Raw genomic sequence first — 10,605 nt, 5'->3', positions numbered from 1 at the left:
ATGTGTTGATATCTGTGTCTAGCTAATTTTAAGGGGACAAACAGTTCTAATCTCAGCTAATCATCTATGAGACAAAGAAAGTTGAAGGGTTTGTGTCTGGCCTTGTCAACAGGTTTAGACAAAAAGGGAAAGGTCTGTATTTGGCCTTATCACAGGTGAACAAGGAGTCATCTGCTAGTGTTATGAGAGAGTGGACAAAGTTTCATCTAAGTCATATGGGGAAGGGTGGTTCTTTGTGGTAAGCCATTTCCCAGAACACAAACACGTGTGTGTGTGTGTGTGTGTGTGTGTGGGGGGGGGGGGGATTTCTTAGTCATTTCCGTTTTCCATGAGTATAGGCTCCAGTAAATTTCAATGTTGTCACTGCAAAGTCTTCTTAGGGCCTCAGCCTGAACTGGCAGTCATTTTTGCCTCATTCTTTTGTTTAAAGCAGTAACAGATCCAGCCCACATTCAAAGGGAGAATGTTACACAAAGGCATAGATACTGGGGAGGCATGGTTCATTGTGGGCCACCAAAATAGTCTCTCATAGAGTCTGAACCTTGGACTGGATATTTAGAATAGGATGCTACTAGCATATCCTAGGTGGTAGCTGCAACCAACAGGTAGGATCACTGGGCATGTGCACACATTGGTAAATGTAGAGGAGAGTCCATCAACATTTCAGACATATCAGATTGGAGTCTTGAGGGTTGTGATTTTCCTAGTTTCTCAGAAGCTCTCATTAATACTGTTCCTTGCTTAACATTGACTCCGACATTTTCTTTAATTTTGTTGTTAGTTATGTTTCATGAACATCAGCTCGGTATTCAGCTAGCATCACGGTAAGGATGACTGGACTTAACCAGAACTGCCAATTAGCAAGTTTTTACATTTTAATTATTTGCCCAGATTAGATATGGTCAGAGCCATTGACTTAACCAGCTTCTGCAACAAAGAGGGCCAACAGAAAGAGAGGGAATCCCTATGTGAAGGGGAGTGTTTGTGAACAAAGGTCTCCCACACAGGGACCCTCCACAGAAGGTAGCTAACCTTTGGAAATTTGATCTTTCTGTCTTCTTCTGGACTCAACAGTATCAGTTTCTTTTGGAGCTCTTTGTGAAGATAGGCTAATAAAAGACCATAAATCTTTTTTTACTAGGTGAAGCATTTACCACTCTAATTAGCATCACCATTCAAAGGCTTTCATATTCCAGAAACAAACACCAGGCATTCTGAGCGCTAGGGTTAAAGGGAATCTTAAATCATGAGTAAGCATAGGTGAAGGGCATGAAGACTTAGAGTTTAGGTATTGCCTGTGTGCTGACAGTCATCGGGACTTTACTGAGATACCACAATGCTGAACATACTTACTGTCCTAGGTTTTATGAGTAAGAGATAAAACCCAAGCCTAGTACTGTGGGTTTGTAAAGAAATGATTGTAATATATTATTTCGTTCTGGGTTATACTAAAGTAGGTCTGCACAAAATGTTAATGACTTCCCCAAAGCAGAGTGGTGTATGTTTCACCAAAGTAAGTAACAGCCGGGGTCCTGAAGCATGGATAGGAGTCTACTCAGCTAGTAGAACGGAAGGCCATTTACATGCAACAAGGAAACGTAAATTTTGAGGTAGGAGGACCAGCCTCTCAGGAATTTCTCAGAGGCTGTCATCTCTTACTCTCAGTCCCATCCCGGGAAGGTGGTAGTGAGTGTGAGTGGTAAGTCCCCTCAGCAGGTTCCTAATCCTACAGCCGCGCGCTGGTAGGGAAATGAGAAAGAGCAGAGAAGGGAGGCGGGGTGTGTGTGGGGAGTGGGGGGCAAAGACTTCCCGCGCATGCGCCCTGGCAGATGGCCGGCTCAGCAGAGTAGTTTGGCCTGTGGCTCCCTCCGCACGTCGCGCCTCTCAGGGGCCCGCAGACTTGGCCCTGAGAGCGAGCGCGCTGCGCGCTCGCGCAGCCTCTAGGCCGGGCGGGCGCCTGCGCACAAACGTCCTGGGCGTTCGAGCCGCGGGGTTATTAGAGGTGGAGCGCGGGGAGGGCGCGCGGCAGGAGGCGGCCGCCGTTACGGCGCGAGCGTGGTCACGTGGTCGCTGGTCACCGCCGCCGCCACCCCCTCCCGCCCTGTTCTCTTTCTGGTCCGGCCGGGCCCGGCCGGTTCCACGAGCGCCCGGCAGAGACTGAGGGAGAGAGAGAGAGAAAGAGGAGGGGAGGAGGAGGAGGATTCAGGGAATAGGAGCTGGGGAGCCCTTCTACGCCACAGGTAAAACAAGATGATGATGATAATCGTAAAAAAGCCCGAGCCCCCTGAGCGCCTCCGCCTCCCTCCAGTGCAGCCCCCCACATGCAGTCGCTCCCGCCCCGGCCTCCCCCTCAGCTTCTTAGGACCAGTCCCGCCTTTCCCAGCACCGCTGCTGCAGCTGCCGCCGCCTCCCGGGAGGGCCTGAGGGTGCTGCTGCTGCTGTCGCCGCGAACGGGTAGTCGCACCGCCCCCGTTTGTGCGCCTCCCGGATCGGCGTGGGGGCTGGGTGGCGGGAGGGAGGCTCCTCTAGCTCCAGGGCGGGCACGGAGAGGAGGTTGCTTCCCCCAGTCGGCCAGCCCGCCTTCCCTCCTTCGAGAGGTTGGGGTCTAGGCTGCAAGGCCAACTGCAGCGAGAGGGTAGAGCCTGGTGGGTGGACGGGCTCAACTTCCTACTTGGTAAATTTCCCTGTTCATTTCAGCCTAGGCAACACGTTTCCTTCACAGGCCGGAAGCAAAAGGGACCCGTAATCCCCAAACCTTTTAAAATGCAGTCTTTAGACTAGCGAAACCTTTCTCGTTTTTGAGGAAAGAAACGTGACCTTATTTTAGTGGGACTTAAGTTTGTTCACCTGTAAGAACGTGCAAGTTGAGGCCTTTAAGGATCTGAGAGAAACTTTGTGAAAGTTGATCCCTCCTACTTTTCCTGCAAAAAACGAACACAAACCTAAACAATTTTCGGTTCTGCAAATGATCTAGAGTTTGTTCAATACCAGCTCTTAAGTAGTTTTTAGTTTCAGGAAAATGATATAAAGTTCACATCCTTTAGGGTGTTTGTTTGTTTTTTTTCTGAATGATGATTTTCGGGAATGAGCTGTATCCGTCAACCCCAAATTGGACTAAATCTCAGATAGTAGTAGCGTACAGGTTGAACAGCTTTGGGCCGAAAAATACTGACTGAAAGCAGGAAGTGTTAAATGTAGGCATTGTTAAAAATCTGTACACTCAAGTTCATTTATATGCTGGTCATTTTTCTTAATGAGCTTTTCTGATTACATGTCTTGGAATTTTCATGCTGTATCTCTAAATTCAAATGTAAACTTGAGTATTTAAAATTTTTTACAGCTACCTGCAGTAGAGTCAGAGCAGTGCTTCTCAAACCTTAATGTGCACAGGAATCCCTTGGGGATCTGGTTTAAAAATGCAAATTCTGATTTAGTAGATCTGTGATGCATCTTGATATTCTGCATATCTTATGAGCTCCTTGGTGCTGCTAGACAAGGAACAATTCTTGAATAGCAAGGAATTGGATAATGTGTGTGCTGAGAAATAAAGTGATATGTCAATGAAAACGTTCCTTAATTCATCCTGAGTGTAGAGGTGGCTTGAGAGAAGGGGTAGATGGCAGGATGAACTGCAAAAGCTTGTGTTAGGGAGATCCTTTATGAACAGTGAGCAGGCTATGTTGGAATCCCAGGGAAGGGATAGCAGACGGAGGGTGAGATGCCCCAACCTGGAGGAGTGGAGGTACCAGGTGTGCATCCTGTGGTGCATACATCACCTGGCCTGTGAATTTTTCCGTGGAAGCCTAGTATACTTCTGGCTGACGGACTCAGCTACGGGTAGTTAGGTTTTATCAGCTTATAGCCTGTGTGTCTCTGAATCCATTGCTGGGAGGAAGTTTTCTTTTATTGGTGAGAGTATTGAGTGTGTGCTTCTTCTCCCAGATGCAGCCTCCGTTGAGCAATGCATTCCTGAGCTTTGGAAGCAATCTTGTAAAGAATTTAGGGTCTCCACCTGTTGAGGTTATCCTAAATGGATTCAGATGTTTTCCTAATCTAATTAATAAAAGTAAATTGAAAAGTTGAAAAGTCCTACTTAACCTCATACTTTATGTAAATAAAAATGGTTGTACTTGGGGCACCTGGGTGGCTCAGTCAGTTAAGCATCCGACTTCAGCTCAGGTCATGATCTCGGGGTTTGTGAATTCAAGCCCTGCATCAGGCTCTGTGCTGACAGCTCAGAGCCTGCAGCCTGCTTCAGATTCTCTGTCTCCCCCGCCCCTCCCCTGCTCATGCTCTGTGTTTCTCTGTCTCTCAATAATAAATCAACGTTAAAAAAAAATGGTTGTACTTAACTTTTTAAGAACTTTTTTAAACAGTAACCTCGACTACTTTTAGCACTGTAATTTTTATAGTCTTCATTCTAGTCCTTACTTTACCATTGTTTTTTCTTGTTATTAAGTAATATTTATGACAGTACTTTTGAAGCACTAGTGCCAGCCTTCTAAGCACTTTACTGTCTAACTCCTCTAATTGTAACAATCTTTAAGGAAACTAAAGCAGAGAGTGGGTAAAAGTCCTATGCTAACAGAGTTGGGCCTCTGGCTGGCTGGCTCTAGAGTGTATGCTTTAACAATCTTCTCTGTGCAGCTTTAAAAAAGTTTTTTTTAAACGTTTATTTATTTTTGAGAGATAGTGCATGAGTGGGAGAGGGGCAGAGAGAGACACACACACACACACACACACACACACACACACACACACAGAATCTGAAGCAGGCCCTAGGCTCTGAGCTGTCCGCACAGAGTCTGATGCGGGGCTGGAACACATGAACCGTGAGATCATGACCTGAACTGAAGTGGGACGCTTAATTGAGTGAGCCACCCAGGCGCCCCTCTATGCAGCTTTTTGGAAAGAAAATAAATTGATACTTTTTAAAATCCCCTTTCCCTAGTATTGTTGAGAATTATGAGTTTTGCTTTCCATTGTTAAATCCATATTTGTCATCTTTTAAAAAATTTCCCCCATTGTATTCCATGAAATGCAATCCCATAAAATGAAAACTTGCCTCAATGCTTGTACTCTTTTCTGAATAAGATACCGAAATATTGAAAAGCTTTATTTTGTTTGCACCTGTTACCTGGACCAGTCTCTTTCAAGTCTGTAAGTCATTGTTAAATGTGAAAGTAGCGTCTGCTTCCTTTCGGCTCTGCTAGTTTTCAGTTCATTTTTTGCCTATGCCTCTCTTTCATCTTCTACTGCCTGCCCCCCTCTATGCATACATAATAGATGCGGCTTATATTTGTTATTGTAACGTTTAGGATTTTGGGGGGGATTGATGGGGTCACTGACTTTTTATTTGGCCAGTAAGGGGGTTGCCTGTGTGGCTCAGTTGGTTAGGCATCCGACTTCGGCTCAGGTTATGATCTCACCATTCGTGGGTTTGAGGCACGCGTTGGGCTATGGGCTGACAGTGCAGAGCCTGGATCCTGCTAAGAGTTCTGTGTCTCCCTCTCTCTCCCCCTCTGCCACTTATGCTCTTTCAAAAATAAATAAACATTAGGGCGCCTGGGTGGCTCAGTTGGTTGGGCGTCCAACTTCAGCTTGGGTCATGATCTCACAGCTTGTGAGTTTGAGCCCCGTTTGGGGCTCTGTGCCGACAGCCCGGAGCCTGGAGCCTGCTTCAGATTCTGTGTCTCCTTCTCTCTCTGCCCCTCCCCCGCTCATGTTCTGTCTCTCTCCTTCAAAAATAAACATTAAAAAAAAATAATTTTTTTATTTAGCCGGTGAGGATGATAACATTCTAAGCATGAGTCATTGTTATCATATTTTAACACTGAGTAAGTACTAAGGACAACCTCAGAATAAATGTTAAATAATTGGTTTTCATAAGAAAATTAATATGTCATCTGTCCCCCATCCCCTTTTGTCTCAGACCATTGGAAGTTTTGTTCTGTATTAGCACCAGTCTGGGGAGTGGTGCTTATACACCTGGTCTAAGACATTTCTCTTAACGTGGACAGATGGTTAGAATGGCAGTAATACTATAGTGTGTGTACTGGAACTTGAGAAATGAGATTTTGTGGGAGGGGGAAGTGAGAAGGGAGGGCCTATGGGCTGATTGCAGTAGCATTAGTTTTTCATTAACGGGGATAATAATGAAGTTTAGGTAGGAAGTCAGTATAACAACAAAGCCCGGTTGTAAATGTTTTCTCAAAGTTCATACTTTGTTGTGATGTCTGTTGTAATGTCATGCTGCCCAGTTTCTTAGCCTCATAGTGCATCACTTTTCTCATCTTTGAAGTGAGGATAGTAATAGTACCTCACAAAGTTGTTTTTTGGATTAAATGAATAGATGTGTGTGTATATGTTTATATATATTAGTATAGCATATATGTACGTATACATATATAATACTTAGTGTCTGACACATCGTTAATGCTATCATGTGTTAGATACCGTGTTTTACTATGGATCGTCTGCCGTGTGGTTGATCATGTCCACATGAAGAAGACTATTTGAATGAACTTAATGGAAATTGTACATTTATTTGGTATAAACCTGTGTGGGCCCTGAAAACAGAAGTTGTTTGTACTTTTTGGATAAAAATACGAAATTGGGGAGGCGCCTAGGTGACTCAGTCCATTAAGCATCTGACTTTGGCTCAGGTTATGATCTCAGCCTACTTTAGATCCTCTGTCTTCCTCTCTCTCTGCCTCTCCCCTGCTCACGTTCTCTTGCTCTCTCTCACTCTAAAAAATAAACATAAGAAAAAAACAAAATTGGTATAGTAATGTTCTTATCCCTTTGGAGAATTAAATATGAATAAATATGGTTTGGCCACTCAGATTTTTCAAAACAAGGAAGAAAGGCTGTAGAAATAAAAGATGTCTTTGGTGGTGGTTTAGGATTGGTTTACAATTTTCAAGTCTTGAACAAGGTAACCTTTTTCCTGAAGGCTTTTCTGACTAACACATCTAAGTAAGATAAAAGGTTGAACCAAAAGCAGTTTAGGTTTCCACTTCTAAATAATGGATCTTCAGAATAATTAGATTAGTGACAGGTAAGCCCCCCACTTCTCATATAATCTCCTTGGGGGAGATGTATCTGCTTTCTGATGGAGTTGGGTGATACAATCCTGCAAGAAGACTGAGCCGAAGTTACAGATCCTGGCTGTAGAGGTGTGCATTCTGTTTGCTGGTAATTAGTGGGGATCAGAATCAACCCCTTAAGTTTCCCAAAATAGGTACCTTAGGAGGTGTTCTGGTAGCTACCTTGCAGGAATCCAAGAGGAATTACTAACACTACATCTCTTGCCACCCTGGAGTGAGATGGTGGATTGATTGCCCTGGATCCTTGGTGGGGGTTGGGAGAGAAGGTGTTGATGGGAGATGGGCAGATGGTACCACTATTTCCGTCTTTGTCTACTGCCTTGATTAAACTAGACTTCTTTTTATGAAGTCCAAGAGTCTTGTAGTAAGAATGCTCCTTTTGGTAGGTAGATATGTGTGGGGCTTGGGATAAATTGCCTCCCCTCTCCAACCTTCATTACTCTTAATAGTTTAGGGGTTAATTTTAACCTATTTATCCTGTGTTGTGTGTGTGTGTGTGTGTGTGTGTGTGTGTGTGTGTGTGTGTGTGTGTGTGTATTGTAAGTATATATGGATGAACATGTGGATGTGTTGATAGACCTATCTTTTTAAACTAAAAGTGGATTTATGCTATTTTGTTACTTGTTTGTTTTTCCCTTAATATTTTATGTTACTAATGATGTTATTCTTCCACACAATTTTTAGTGGCCCCATACTGTTTCATTGTATGAATGTACTATTAGTAGTCCTCCATTCTTGTACACGTAGATTCCTTTCAATCTTTATATGACAAGCAGAGCTACACTGAACGTTATTGTAGCTAATATCTCTTTGTGCCTATACATTATTATTTAGGAAAAATTTTTGCGAGTGGAATTATTAGTAGGTCAAAAGATATGCCCATGTTTACCAGTTTTGATACACATGACCAAATGGCTTATCAAAAAGGTTGTACCACTTTACCCTTTCCTACAAAACTGTTTGAGAGGCCCTGTACTTGCTGTTATTGGGTATTTTCTTTATTTTAACAGCTTTATTTGGGTATACTTGACTTTATACCTCCTTCTCTGTCTTCTTATAGGCTTTAACATTTTATGTAGTTAAATCTTGTTGTTCCTTTATGAATCTTCTAGGCGTTTCCTACCTTATGTTTATATAGCTATGAATTTATATTTTAAACTATTTTTATGTTTCAATTTAAGATTTTGAATTTACAGTTATTCCAGAACATGTTTAGTTGTATAATGTGAAGTAGAGGGTACTAGATTTTTAAGCTTTTGATTAGCGAGTTTTGTTAGTAGTACTGAATGAATGATTTATTCTTTCTCGATTGTTATCAGAAGCTTTATCGTTTGGTCTTCTATTCAGTTCCACTGTATTTAATTTTTTATTGGTGGGAATAAGATTTTCTTGTGTGTGTGTGTGTGTGTGTGTGTTTTCTACTATATCTGGTAAATAGAAGAGCTATTGATTTTTTTTGTGTGTGTATTTTGTAACCAGTCACTTTCTGAATCTGTCTACTATAACAACTTTTCAGTTGGTTCTTTTACATTTTCCAAGTAGATAAGCCTACTGTCAGAAGCTGGTCATTTCTGTGGGTTTTTTTATTTGTTTTTTATTTTCCCATGATTAATTTTCACTTATGGAAGCTGTGCTGGAATGATTTTCTTAATTTCATTGACTTGAAAAATGATATTTTATATGGTATTACTGTGAATTGATCTACTTAGCTCTCAACATTGTATGTTGAAATGCTGTACCTTTACTCTCCCATGTAATGGTATTAGGTGGTGAGACTTTTTGGGAGGTAATTAGAGCATTAGATGAGGTGATGAGGGTGGAGCCCTCATGAATGGGATTAGTGCCTTTATAAGAGTCAAAAGAGAGTCTGTTTCTTCTCTCTGGCATGTGAGGCTGCGATGAGAAATCAGCAGCCTGCAACCTGGGGGAGGGCCTTCAACCAGAACTTGACCCGGTTGGCACCCTGATCTCAGAGTTTGGTCCCCAGAGCTGTGAGAAATCAATTTCTGTTGTTTGTAAACCAGCTAGTCTATGATACTTTGTTACAGCAGTCAGAACACATAATCTCTAAGGACCTTCTGGCTCAAAACTTTTGTGATTCTACTTTTATGTCAAAATACTTGTGGTAATATACATAACGCTCTGGTACTTTAACTTAAAGTGCCTACAGCTTCTTTTATAATTGTGGCTGTCTAGCTCCACTGCCCAAGCAATTATTCTGAAGTTTTACATTTTTATCTCCTTAGGAGAGCTTGAAGATTTTTTTCTATGTGATTTGGCAGAAATCAAAAGGAAATACTGATAGACTACAGAGATCAAACTGTGCAACGTTGGGTTTGCCTAGTTGCATTATTAGGTATCATGGTTTTCATTCTCTGGTCAGGTGGTGTAATTTTGTACTTTTTATGATTTTTCTTTTCAAGCTATGGTCCTGGTATGGTCTACTTAAAGTTCGCCAATCCAAATTATGTAATTGTCAAAACTGAGTGTAATGGAAGCCATTGGGAAGTGATAAATAGACCAGGAAGCAGTGAAGATAGGATAGAATAGGAAAGGTAGGGATGGGGAAGTGCCTGGTATGTCAGTCCTTTTTTCTCTGGCCCCCTCTCTGTTCTCTGATTATCCTTTTGTACTTCTTTGCCCTTTTAATGATTTTCTGGCTTCGTATTTGTTCTCAAGATATATTTTATTTTCTCTTTCAGAGAATAGCTCCACTACCTCCTTGATACTTTGGTTAGGAGTACAGATGCTTTCCCCCAGTCTTTGAAGTAGTCCTGATCAGTATCCCTAATTACCTTCCTTCTTGTCACTAAAACTACCCGCATAATGCCTTCACTAGTGGCCACCATGCATCCTGCCTAGCAAAGGATGTGATAAAACACTGATTAAACTTGGGGTTCTTCATAACATAAAACCACTGTTGTGGAAGCATTAACAAAATGAGAGATCATAAAGACAAACTGTCAGAGAACTGTAGAGTAATATCTGAGTGGCTGAGGAGATAGTGAGAGATTAATATTACAGAGTGAGAAAAAGCTTCTGAAGAAAGTCTGTTATCTTAGCTCTCCAATCCTGATTTCTTATCTGAGCTTTGGACCTGTGTGTCTGTTTGCCTACTGGATGATTCCACTTTTGGATGGCCCACCGAGAACTCAAATTTATAACGTCTGCAACTGTCTTCTCTTACAAAACCTGTTCCCCCTCTCAAGTTTATTATCTCAGTGGATGATACCACCATCTTTCTGGTTGTTGAAGTCAAAAATCTGGCAGACACACGCATTTTACTCCCTTTCCCCAAATCCTTATGTAAAGGCATCTCTCTCGGATTCTAAGTCTTGAATCCATTGTCTCTTTATCTTCAGTACTTCTACTCTGGTATATCATCTCTTGATCTTTAAAAAAAATTTTTTTTTAATGTGTATTTATTTTAGAAAGAGAGACAGAGCATGAGCGGGGGAGGGGCAGAGAGAGGGAGACACAGAATCCGAAGCAGGCT

At 42.3% G+C, this 10,605-nt stretch overlaps 1 protein-coding gene across 7 annotated transcripts in view; it reads left to right on the top strand.

Annotated features, from left to right (window-relative positions):
• The first annotated feature begins 2,037 nt into the window (after positions 1–2,037).
• The window catches only part of TBC1D5 (TBC1 domain family member 5), a 533,248-nt gene continuing 524,680 nt past the window's right edge, over positions 2,038–10,605 (top strand). For 3 of the 7 annotated variants that reach the window (XM_019435515.2, XM_019435530.2, XM_019435508.2), the window contains exon 1: positions 2,038–2,240. The gene's annotated coding sequence lies outside the window, so the exon portion shown is untranslated. The remainder of the gene's footprint in view (positions 2,241–10,605) is intronic. The other 4 variants (XM_019435568.2, XM_019435578.2, XM_019435498.2 and 1 more) reach the window with 3 other exon arrangements.

Source organism: Panthera pardus, unplaced genomic scaffold, assembly GCF_024362965.1.
Source record: "Panthera pardus isolate Hobbes unplaced genomic scaffold, ASM2436296v1 HiC_scaffold_16, whole genome shotgun sequence".
In the NCBI taxonomy this organism is placed as follows: domain Eukaryota; kingdom Metazoa; phylum Chordata; class Mammalia; order Carnivora; family Felidae; genus Panthera; species Panthera pardus.
Note: the sequence above shows the minus strand (reverse complement) of the source record. Positions and strands in the feature narration are given on the sequence as shown.